At 40.3% G+C, this 12,932-nt stretch overlaps 1 protein-coding gene across 2 annotated transcripts in view; it reads left to right on the forward strand.

The window, feature by feature from the left end:
* Positions 1-490: 490 nt before the first annotated feature.
* CBWD3 (COBW domain containing 3) overlaps positions 491-12,932 on the forward strand; it is a 950,215-nt gene continuing 937,773 nt past the window's right edge. The window contains exon 1 of one of the 2 annotated variants that reach the window (XM_044064329.1): positions 491-662. The gene's annotated coding sequence lies outside the window, so the exon portion shown is untranslated. The remainder of the gene's footprint in view (positions 663-12,932) is intronic. The other variant, XM_044064328.1, reaches the window with a different exon arrangement.

Genomic DNA, 12,932 nt, shown 5'->3' on the forward strand with positions numbered 1-12,932 from the left:
CATTTATTACTATGTTTAAGTCCCCTTAACTGCGACAAAAACATATTACTATATTTACTACCTAAATGTAAAGGTATTGTGAGCATCTAAAAGAAAAAAAAATACAACCACGTCAATCTGTTCGCCTACTGTCATTAAAAAGCATCCATTTTCAAGTTCTCTAGTGATTTTAATTGTAAAATAGAACGATACCCGCAAGTAAATCTTGACTGCGACAAAGTGAAAACTATCATTCACTTTAACTCGAAACTGTGACTCAGGCAGTAAGCAAAACTCAAATGTGGCCACCTAGAACACAACAACCGTTTAAGCTGCTGTATAATAGGAAGAGGGAACCTTTTCTACATAAGCTGCATAACAAACTACATAAAAAATATTTATATCGGCTGTAGAAAGAGCAACAAGCTATCAGAAACAATCCAGAAAATAAAATAAAAGACCATAACTAAACCACGACCAATCATGCGCACTATAAAATGGCGTGTTTACGTACGAGCATGCGTGCAATTCCGGAAGCATTTTTGCAACTTTTTTTGAGTGGCTGTTAAACCAGATAGCATCATGTTAAGCAAATAGTTGAGCTTAGCAAAGTTTTTAGATGTAGTTTATGTGTAGGGGATATTTAATATTGATCCGGATGAAAGGCGGACGTAACATTTAAGGTAAAAATCAGTTGTTTAAGTAGGTAAACTGATCTCTTCTAACTTGAAAATAATATATTTGTATAGTAGTTAAAAGGATAGTTTTCAAGCTAACACTCTAGTACCGTTTAAGTTATTGCTCAGTGTCTGCATGAATGAACGACATACGCCTATGTAATTCAATTACTGATGTTATTTTTGCTTTGAAGCAGAAGCATGGCATCCCCTAACACATGGTACTTGAAAGGTTAGGAGGGGGATCGGATATTTACATTTATAGTAAGTGGTGTTTCAGTTCATTAATATTCAGCAACCTACGGCTGATGTCATTGCCACAGTGCCACACATTCTATGAGATGTGGTTCCTTTTGGCTTTGACACATAATTGTTAGGATCTCAGATTTTATCTTGCTGTTCCTAGTTTCAGAGGTGTACCTCATAAAGTCAGACTTGCATCTGGTTATGGGAACATACTTTGTTAAATAAACAAACTAAGTCTAAACAAATACTTTATATCATAAACTGTAAAAGATATAATATACAACGATTTTCTGTTATCAAAAATAAATAATAAAAAAAGCTCTTTGACCTGCTATGATTTTTAATAGCCAGTGCTATATTTTTATTGCTTCGAGGTTGAGAGGCATGTTCTGAAATAACATTTAGCAAGTACACAGCTGTCATACTTAGTAAAGAAGTTCTTTAATTGCATTAGTTGAATTAGTTGCATTAATGAAGCATTAATTGTTTTAAAGAAGTGATATTACTCTTTGTCCACATATGTTAAAACATTAGAATGGTTGATGGCACAGCATCTTGTATTTAAAATATTAGAATGGTTGATGGCACAGCATCTTGTATTTAAAATATTAGAATGGTTGATGGCACAGCATCTTGTATTTATTTGCTGAAGTCTAGTAACATTGTCACACATTTGTTATTGCTGTATGTTGTACCAAACTGAATAAACACAAAACAAAAAATAAAAAAAAAACAAAAACAGGCAGCAAGCTGTAGAATTCCAACCAGTTTATTGTTAGTGCTTTCGTTCAGAAAATACATGAACTTCTTCAGACAAAGAAACCCCAAGAGTCCTTGGTTAAAATAATACTGTCGATTAAGATGAGATAATTAATTATGAAACCAATTAACATAATTTAAGAAATTTAAAGAGCCAGTGTTATACAAGGTAAAATGTTTATGTGAATAAATATAAATGTTTTTTTTTTAAATCAGCAACAATTTTAAAACCGCAACACATTAGTTTTATTACTTATTTTCGTATGTGTATAAATTAATCTAAATACTGTTAAATGCTAGATAACTTAACTTAAACAGCTCAAACAAGTGAAATTTAAAATTTGTATAAATGTATAAAGATAAATATGTATAAATAAATATTCATAATTATTTATTTATCAGCGGGGGCGGGGGAGAAACGCTCAGAGCATGTGTCTTTGGAATGTGGGGAGAACCCCCCCGGAGGGAGAAACCCCACACACAGGAGAACATGCAAACTCACAGAGAAATTCATTTAAGTAATAGAAAAGTTGTTATACAACCGAATTTCATCTTTGAAGAGCTTTCAATTTCAAAATACATTTTATCGAGCAGTATTCATTTTAAAGATTTGTTGGAAAGGAACAATCAAAAGTGCCCCAACAACTGGGGGGTGAGAAAGTGTGGGAGATGTCAGCAGTGCCAGCACATTATGGTAATTAATAAAGTTTGCATACGTAATAAAATCTATATTATTAATGGAAAATTTTAACTGTGAAACAGCAGGAGTAGTATATGCTGCTTTATGCAAGTGTTGCTAAAGCTACTATATAGGTAAAACTGAAAGAATGTTTAAGCAGAGAATTTATGAACACTAATACCACAAATGCTTTGGCTAGATACATTTTGGAACACCCCACACATAAATTCCAGTTTGCAATATTACAACAAATAGTTAGGAACATTAGAGGTGGGCCTTGGGAATTAAAATTTGAAGAACAAGAACTTGTTTGGCAAATTAAAACATATGCACATGTTCCACCAGGGCTTAATGAATACTCCCTAATGAATAATTCTACAGGTTGCTGCCTATTTTTGTTTTTTTATTGCTGTATGAACGGACGTTCTTTGTTGAAGGTTGTGCGTTAGGCCCGGCAAGCCAGCACGTAAAACTCTGCTGTCAATCATTAGCGGACTGGAGTTCCGCTGTGGCGACCCCTAACCGGGAAAAAGCCGAAAGACACAAACAAACATTGCTGTATGTTGTGTATATTCCGCGGTGGTACAGCGGTAGCTTTAACTCACAGCAAGAGGTTCTCCCGTTCGATTCTCCACTTGGCTTGGGAGTGCCTTCTGTGTGGAGTCTGCATGTCCTCCCTGTGGTTGGGTAGCGTTTGAAAGACGTGTGCGTAAATGGGCGTGCCTTCGTTGAAGGTTGGGTGTCGAGCTGGCATCTCAGCATTTTGCAAAACTCTACTGCCAATCATTAGTGGACCGGAGTTCCGCTGTGATGACCCCTTACCGGGAAAAAGCTGAAAAACAAACAACAACAATTGCTGTATGTTGTGTCATAAAATTCAATGAAAAAGTTATGAAGTATGTAATGGTAAAGAAGCGTGAAGATGTCCAGCATAATTTCATAGGGTAGTTTTCTAGATCTGAGGTACACAGAGAAAGTTCTAGAGTCTGAAACAATGTGTCAGCTAATTAGTTTTTTTTTTTTTATTTTGATCAGATGGGACAGTATGTCAGCTTTCAAGTAAAAAACTAAACACTTACCCCTGCTTACTTGCACACACTGGTAGTGTTGACCCCTTAAGAGATGTCCAATGTGGGACAGAAAGGAGTGTGGCTAATGTATAAAATCACAGTGGGCATAGGTATGAATTACACAGTCAGGGGATATGGCCAATGAAGATTGTGTGTCATAGTAGTGACAATAGCAGTGGTGGTTCAGATTTGGCCAGGTTTGTCTATGTTTTTAAAATAGCTACCCATCTTGACATTTGGAATTGATCAACTTATAACATAACTGACTGCTTTAAGTAATAAAGGAAGTATTTGTTGCTGCAGTGAAGAGTCATTTATATATTTTTCAAACAACAAAGCTTACTTATCCAATATCTGAAAATGATTTTTTTTTTATTTTACCATCATTGCTAAAATGAGATAAAGTTGACCCATCATGGGTTTATAAGTAGGCGCTAGGTTAGCAGCTGTTGTGAGCTGTTTGGATCTAGCCAAGTATTCTTTCAGAGGTGAGAATCAAATCTCCTACTTTGTGAGGTAAACACCTTAACCATTATACCAACCCCAAATTCTTTCCACATAAGAGCTTGGAGAAATTAGAGCAATCAGCAAAAGGTTTAATCCAAAGACATGCTGTAGGTGGATTGGACACTCTAAATTTGGCCCTAGGCATGAGTGTGTGCGTGTGTGCCTTCTGTGGAAGGTTGGGCGCCGGGCTGGCAACTCAACACGGTAAAACTCCACTGCCAATCATGAGCGGACAAGTGATCCGCTGTGGCGACTCCTAACCGGGAAAAGCCGAAAGAAGAAGCAAAAGTGTTTTCCTTGTTAAAAGCATAAGCCTGATGAGCTGTTTCAAATGGAGCAAAAGTTATTTTTTTTCTTAAAAAAAGAAGACACCTGTTTAGGAGGTTGGGTATGTTAACTTCCCTTTCAAAAACATTTTAGCATAGGAATGCGTTGAAAGTGGAGGATCCATGGCCAAACATGTTGAAATGGCTGACAAGTGAACCCTGATAGGTTCATAGATGATTAACTAGGCTAACATCTTAAGAGTCCATATAAGCCTAGCCAGTATAACCCAATTTTACCCAATATATGGCCGTAGGGGCAAGAGGATGGCATAGATTTTTGTCTCTGCATTGAGTATCTTACAGATTACACATAGAAGGATTTCCTGACTGTTGTGGCGATGTGGTTATTTTAGGTGGGACCACTGTCCACCTGTGTCCCTAAGTCTCATCACACTTTCAGTGTTTAGTGTACTGCCACCTATGTGGTAATTCACGAGTACAGGTTTTTTCCCAAAGGGGACAACTATACATTTCTTGGCATTGAGCTTGAGCCCATGGCTCTGGCACCAAGCATCTGTTTCTGTAAGGCCCTTTTTTAGAGTATCCACATCATTTGGGGATTCGATAATGGCTCCCAGTTTGCAGTTATCTGCGAACTTTGTTAGCCAGAGTCCCTTAGTGTTGGCCTGTACTTCAGAGAAGTAGATGCCAAACAAGAGCGGTCCCAGGACTGAACCCTGAGGTACTCCACTTGTCTGGAGCTGGATTTGGAGTCTGCTGCTTTTACAGTGTGAGTTCTGTCAGTAAGCCAGTTGGCAACACATCGAGTGACATAGGGATTAATGCCCAGCTTAGTAAGTTTATCTATGATTCCAGAGTGGGGGATGGTGTCAAAGGCCTTGGCGAGGTCCAGGTAGGCTGTGTGGACTGCCTTACCCTCGTCTACGGCTCTGGAGACTGATTCGAAGAAGTCTATCAAGTTCAGGAGACAAGATCGGCTCTTCACGAACCCAAACTGGGTTGGATCCAGTGTTTTAAGGTTGCCAATATCTTTGTTTATAAGTTCCATGATAATATGTTCCATGGCCTTGCAGATCAGGCTCATCAGACTGATGGGGCTGTAGTTCCCAGGATCCAAGGCGGATCCCCCCTTGTGGAGTGGGATAACTGTAGCTGTGCGCCACTCAGTGGGCACGATGCCTATGGTGAGGGTATGATTAAACATGACACTTAGGTGAGTAAAAATCTTTTCCATTTGCTAATGTGTGATTTCTTAGTAGCAGGTTATCTTACCTCATTTAATGTATGGTAAAGTGTATGAAAACTCTCTTATCTGGGCAGTTGAAGTTTTCAAGTTGGGGTGTATCAAACATCCACTGTCTTGTGTGAGTAGGTCCAGTCTGTGAGGAAGCTTGTGGTAATTGCCCACAGCCATTTCCAAAAGAAGGAAGAACCACTGTTACCAGAGCCACAAGGGAGTCATCATAATGATCTTTGAAGAGTCCTTCTGAATCTTCACAATGACCCTGGATATCAATGAAAAGGGTGGAAAAGCATACAGAAACATTCATGTTCAAGTAAATGAGAATCCATCTGTTTAAAAAGGCTTCTTGAATGGAGATCCGGAGCAGAATTTTGACACTTGATTGTAGTGAATGGAGGCAAATAGATGTTTTGAGGTGTTCTCCACAGCTAGATGAATTCCTGCAAGACCCCATGTTTTAGTTTCCATTTATGAAGGTTTGTCCTGATCCTACTTAGCTTGTCTGCCACATTTTTTTTCTGACTGGATGTAAGATGCCTGTAGAGTGAGATTGTGCTGAAAAGCTATATGTCAGGCTACCATGGCTATCTACACCGAAGGCAAGATCTGCATCTCTCTATTTATGTACTGTGTGTAACCACGTTTAACAGTCCTTGGACTCATAAATGATTGTGAGAGTTGAGAGCTTTTATTACTGCCAGCATCGTTTTTACATTGACATGTTTTGGTCTGTCTCTTTGTTCCAAAGACCTTGGACCTTTGCTTCCATGGACACCATTTCCCAAGTAAAGTCTGAGGTGTCTGTAGTTATAGATGGAGCTGGAAAGGAAGATGGGACACCTAGATTCTGATAAGTATGGCCTCTCCACTAAGATGTTCCTTTCACAAATCCGAAAATAGGAATCTGGAATGTCAAGAGACATTGATGTTGGGGCCGTGCTTATTCTGGTATCATTGAGTTTCTGTAATGTGGAATCTGGCTAGAGGAATCATGAGAATCATGCATGCCATAAATCCTAGTGTCCTGGGAAATTCACTTACTGAGGAAAAACTCAAGGATAGAGGTAGATCTGCTTTTTTCTGTGAAAGAAAAGTATCAACTGAGGTTTCTAGGAGACACTCCAGGAGCACACTCCTGTTTTTATTTATTTATTTATTTATTTTTTTGGAATTAGAAACATCTTTATTAAATTATCATGTATGACATGGGCAATCATGCATTTATATAAATGAAAACAAACCATATTGACATAATTTTAGTTGCAAACATTATAAATCACAAACCCTATTGACAAAATTTTAGTTGCAAACATTTATAAGCTGTCAAGTCATTGCCAGTCAAACATGACATAGCTCATTCAAATCCTGCCTTCTTTTAAACTTCGTTCCTCCTCTGCATGTATTGTTCCCACAATTACCATTTTTTCTATGTACTTTGCTCCTACCGTTTTCTAAAGATTCCAGTTCCAGTTGTTTTACTGTATTCAATACTTCTAGTAAAATTGGTTTAGACTTAGATTTCCATTTTCTAGTAATTGCTTTTTCGACAGCAACATTAATTAGACTCAGCGAGGCCTTACTATATCCAGGCAATTCCGATTCTGTATCATAGCTCAAAAAATCATTCCTTGGTTACATCAATTTGCTCACCCAGTATCTCTGACAGAGCAGTCTGCAGGGAATCTGCCAACTCATTACACTCCCAGAAAATATGCTCACAATTACCTCTTTCTTCCCCATCACACCTCCAACATTTACTCTCTATCTAAAGAATAATTCTGTGGAGTCTACTTGAGATATAAAAATATCTATGTAAACCCTTCCAAGCAAAGATCTTAACTCTTCTAGACTTTGTTGCATATTTGGGAGACATGCATATATCCCGCACTGTTTCTTTGTGAATTGCTTATCCAGTCTTTCTTTCCAATCCTTTTTAACCTCCACTGATCAATTCATACAGTTATCATACAGTATTTTGTACTCTCGGCTTTTCCCGGTTAGGGGTCGCCACAGTGGATCACTGGTCCGCTAATGTTTGGCAGTGGATTTTTACATTGTCAAGTTGCCAGCCCGGCGCCCAACTTTCAACGAAGGCACACCCACGCATGCACCTACCTGCACATCATTAAAGTACACTCGACCATGGGGAGGACATGCAGACTCCACACAGAAGGCACTCTAGCCGAGAATTGAACTGGAGAACCTCTTGCTGTGAGGCGAGAACGCTAACCAATGCACCACCGCAGCCTATCATGCAGTATTTTGTATGCTCTACTTATTCCCTTTTTAACAGCAGCTTCCATTCTAGATTCTACTAAAGACTCTACCAGCGCTGTTCTTTCATTTGGGATCCCCCTATTTCTTTCTGTTTGCCTGTACTCTGATACCAATCCTTGATAGGGAAGGAAATCTCTAGCCTGCAGTCCAAAAACTTCTTGGCCTCTTCCCATCCTATTACTTTTCCCCTCTCTAATTATTTGTTCCCAATACCTTGGTTCTTTTGCTAGTTTCTTCGATAAATTCCAGCCCCCGCTTGCTTGTTGTCTGTATCTCTAATTGCAGTCATCCCTACTGGCAGAATCTCCTTTCTCCATTCCCATGTTGGCTTAGGTTTTAGAATACTTTCTGCTACTTTATGAATGTAATATTCTGCATGGTTATTATTATTCTCGTTAGGATCTGCATCCATAATCACAGTCTCGCCTTGTTTCTTGTGTTTCCTCCTGTTTCATCATCATCATCCCTTTCCATTTGAGTTATTGGTTTCTGCTTATGTTACATATAGGAGCATTAACTGTGTGGCTGTGAAATATGGCTATGAAATACCCTGTCAAATCAGGTACAGGCAGTCCTCGAGTTACAGACATCTGAATTACAGACGACCCATAGATAAGAACAGGCTGCCGCAATTTTGGAAATAATGTGAAAATAAATAAAAATCTTTAAAGTTGCTCAAATCTTACCTTAAAATGATGAATCCTGTTGTACTTTTCTTTTCTTCGTTCGTGAAGCTGCTTGCATGTCTTGTTAGAGCAGTTACTTCTGCCTTCACTGAGAACAAGCGATCCAATTGGTAAGAGATCGCTGTGTTTGTGATCTGATTGGTCAAGACTGCTGGCTTATGCAGTACACAATATTGAAGTAGCTACTGTACTGTACAGTAGAATGGGCAAATTGCATTGCAGCTCACTGGGGTCTAGATGACAGTAGGAGGTCTGGCAGAGGTCTGAAAGTTCAGGAAAGAGTGGAAAACATTCATGGGTGATGCCTTTAGTACAGAAATGTGAAGCTTAAAAAGAGGCAAGTTTAACATATTTTTTGTATGCAGCATTCTATTGTGCTGTATTGCAGTACAGTGCAGTAGAATGTTCCATGTATGCGTTTCAACTTGCCTACAAATTTCACTTAAGGACAGACTAAAAAACGGATCTTGTACTTGACCCAGGGACTGCCTGTAATCCCAACTTCCATATTCAATTGGAAGAATCAGCTTATCCCACTTAACTCGTGCTGTGTTCCCCTCCCAGATAAAATCCTTCAGCTCCTTATTATTGTCCACATCTTCTCCTCTGGTTAATAAAAATATGCCTGACCTGTGTGTAAAACTAAAGAGATTAAAAACATTTTAACTGCTTTTATCTTGCTATTCATAGCCATATAACAGCTTCCAATTTCTCAGCTTTTGTATTATCTTTTGTTTAGTCTGTTCCCACGTATCCTTAGCTGCCACACCAGAATCTTTTTTAATCCATACTCCTAAGTACTTCATTTTATCATGTACCCATAAATATGGCTATTGGTGTACCAAATCATGTGTGGTTATGTAATTACAGCTATTGCCTTTGTTTTAGCTTAATTAATTTTGTATCCTGAAGAGATCTAAAACTGATTCAAAATGTTCCCTAACACTGAAATGTTAGGACATTCTTGGTTTTATCAGGTATTAAGTAATATCATCTTAAACAAAGCCAGCTTTTATTGACTACCATACCAGTTATATCCTTGAATTTCTGAGCCTCTGATTTTCTTTGACAGTGGTTCTAAATATAGTGCAAATAACAAAGGGGGAAGAGGACACACCTGCCTGGTTCATGTACTCAAACAGAAATTATCATAGAAGAACCCACCCACTTTAATTTTCACCTCTGATCCCTCATATATCCTCCTAATAACCCTTATAATTGTATCAGGGTATACACATGCTTCCATTGCCGTCCTCATAAACTCCCAACTTACTGTTTCAGGTGATTTCTCTGCAATAAGACACACCTACGACAATGGTATTTTCTTACATTCAGCTTTCCTCTATAGATCATCGGTGTTCTGTTAATGTTGTGAAATGTGTGTCTCCTCTCCACAAAACCCCATTGGTCCATAGCTATCAATTTTGGCATCACCTTTGCCATTCTTTTAACCATTATAGACAGAAACACTTCATAGTTGTGGTTTACGATTGAAATGGGCCTGTATGAAGCTGGATCTGATGGGCCTTTACTCTCTTTGGGTATTACAGCCACCCCACTTTCTTCCAGGATGTTGGTGCTTCTCCTTCTCTTAAATTCATAAATTAGTACCAGGCACACTATCCTTGTGGGCCATTCCGAGCCCAGCAAATTACCCTTTGTTCATAGGTTCATAGGTTCATACTAGGCTATCTGCCCTAGGGCATTTATAAGCCTAGCCAGAATGTGTTTGGCTTTCGCCACCCATTTTAAATTTATTTTGCTATGCCCTTTTTCGAGGTTAGTATACTGTGCCTCTGTCTAACAGTGACACACAAGTGATATCCGGGGTAAACCTACGATCTCCCATCCACTCATCAAGATTCCTCTTGAAGAGAGTCAATGAGGGACTCTGCCTAACCTGGACTGGGATTTTATTCCAGAGTGAAGGGAGCCTCTGGGTTATGAATCTGTCCCTCCAGCATGTCCTATTTATTTCAGTACTGAGGTTCAAGTCTCTCGAGCGCGTAGCTCGATGGGATTTGGATTTTCTGAGGTGCAGCATGTCCATTAATTCCGGGTTGGACATGGCTTTATACGTCAGGCACAGATCGCCTCTGAACAGGCGGTATGCCACTGAGTAGAGCTGGAGTTTCTTTAACCGGGCAGCATATGGCATCTGTTTGAGCCCTTTGATCCTCTTGGTGAGGTACTTTTGGGGTCTTTCCAGTTGCTGCAGGTGTCTGGTAAGGTACATCCCAAAAGGGGCATTGTACTCAATTATGGGCCTGATGAGGGATGAGTAAAGAGGCACGATGACGCCGCCTGATCTAGATGTGAATCCCTTCATGATTAGGTGGGCTATATAAAATGTTTTTCTAACCACTTTGGCCACGTGGTTGTCAAATGAGAGATTGCTATCAACTTGGGTCCCCAGGTCCCTAATTACTTCTTCTGTACTTAATGGATTACCACCTATGTGGTAATTTGTGGGCACTGTGTTTTTGCCAAAGGGGATGACTATACACTTTTTGGCATTTAGCTTGAGGCCATGGCTCTGGCACCAGTTGTCTGTTTCTATGAGGCCCTTTTGGAGGATGCTTGTGTCGGCTGGAGGGTCGATTATGGCGCCCAGTTTGCAGTCGTCTGCGAACTTGTTCAGCCACAGTCCTTCCGTGTTGGCCTGTACCTCCGAGAAATATATACCGAACAAGAGAGGTCCCAGGACTGTGCCTTGTGGGACACCAGTTGTAACTGTTTTGGAGTCTGACATGGCTCCAGCAATTCTAACCATGTGGGTTCTGTCCTTGAGCCAGTTTGCAATCCATCTAGTGACATAGGGGTTTATATTTAAGCTGGTGAGCTTATCTATAATGCCCGAGTGGGGTATTGTATCAAAGGCTTTTGCGAGGTCCAGGTAGGCTGGGTGGACCACCTTCCCCTCGTCAATGGCCTTGGTGACTGTTTCAAAGAAATCAACCAGGTTTAAGAGGCAGGATCTGCCCTTAACAAAGCCAAACTGGGTAGAATCCAGTGTCTGTAGGTCCCCAATATCTTTATTTATGAGGTCCATGATGATCCTTTCCATAGCTTTGCAGACCAAGCTAGTCAGGCTTATGGGGCGATAGTTTCCAGGATCCGTTGAGGCACCACCTTTATGGAGAGGGACCACTGTTGCTGTACGCCACTCTTTGGGCACATATCCTGTAGTAAGGCTGAGATTGAACAGTAGTTTTTATGTTTGGGTTTAGCTCTTCTTGGAGTTCATGTAGGACGCAGCCTGGGACACCGTCTGGTCCCATTGATGCTGTGTTGTTTGCTTTGGAGAGGGCAGCTCTTACCTGAGCATCTGAGATGTCAGGGGCAGCACTCTGCTAGGATAGATATTTGCCCTTTGGTGGGGAGTTTGCGCTGAACCTGTCAGCTAGGATGTTGGCAATGTCTGTGGGTTCGTGTATTTTTGTCATTTTGGACTAATTCTGAGCATATCTGGGAATTACCACCCAGGTTCCTAACATAACTAAAGAAAGCCTTGTGATTATCCTTAGTGTCCTGTGCAATTTTTCTCTCGAAGCTGGCCTTAGACAATTTTATGAGTGCCCGTAGTTTTTTGCCAATACTGATCAGTGATGCCTTCCCTTTTTGGGATTTTGCTCTATCATTTAGTAGCTTCCTCCTTCTATTGTATAGTTTGTTTATGGCTGGGGTCCACCAGACAGGACGTCTGCCTTTGGAGGATTGGGTCTTGGTTTTATTTGGGATCATGATCCATGCATTCCTGAAGGTGTTCATAGAATCGTTTATAAAGGATTCTGCGGTCTGGGCCATATTTTCCACAAGCCAGGGTAGCTTTGAAGGATTCCACCTCTATTTTGAGGAGTCTGAAATTTGCTTTAGAGAAGTTTTTCACTGTGCTTTTCTGGGCAGGGGGTGGGCCAGGATGTGAATATCCAGTGAGATTAGTTTATGGTCTGATCTTACCAGTTAGGGATACACTTCTGGTCTGGAGCATAGAGTCCCCATGTTGGTGATGAGGTCCAGTATGTTTTCCCCTTTTGTGGAAGTGGTAACAAGTTGTTCCATAGCATTTGAGTTTATAAATTCTAGGAACCTTTGGGCTAGGGTGTTGGAGCTAGAGCAATGCTCCCAGTCTATGTTTGGGTAGTTGAAGTCGCCCAATATAATGGTGTTTGGAGAGACCTTCATTTTTCCAGTGTTCTCAGGAAGGCCAAGTGGGGTTCCTGGGTTTGGGAGGGTGGTCTGTAGCAGGCTATAAACTGGAAGGCAGTTTTACCCACTGTTAGTTTCACATGTATAGTCTCTGATGCTTCGTGCTTTGCCACCAACCTGGAGGTGTGGGTATCTTTTATGAATATTGATACTCCCCCTCCTTTTGTGGTTCGGTCCAAGTTTTGGGGCCGAAAAATATGGTATGAGGTATAACCTGGTAGTGCTGGGGTGCTCTCGGGAGCCCTGAACCAGGTTTCTGTTACTGCACAGATATCAATGTTCTCCATGCTAAGGAGAGTTTGAAAAGTGCATC

This window comes from Protopterus annectens, chromosome 2.part2, assembly GCF_019279795.1.
Source record: "Protopterus annectens isolate FY-2018-M chromosome 2.part2, PAN1.0, whole genome shotgun sequence".
Lineage (NCBI taxonomy): Eukaryota > Metazoa > Chordata > Ceratodontiformes > Protopteridae > Protopterus > Protopterus annectens.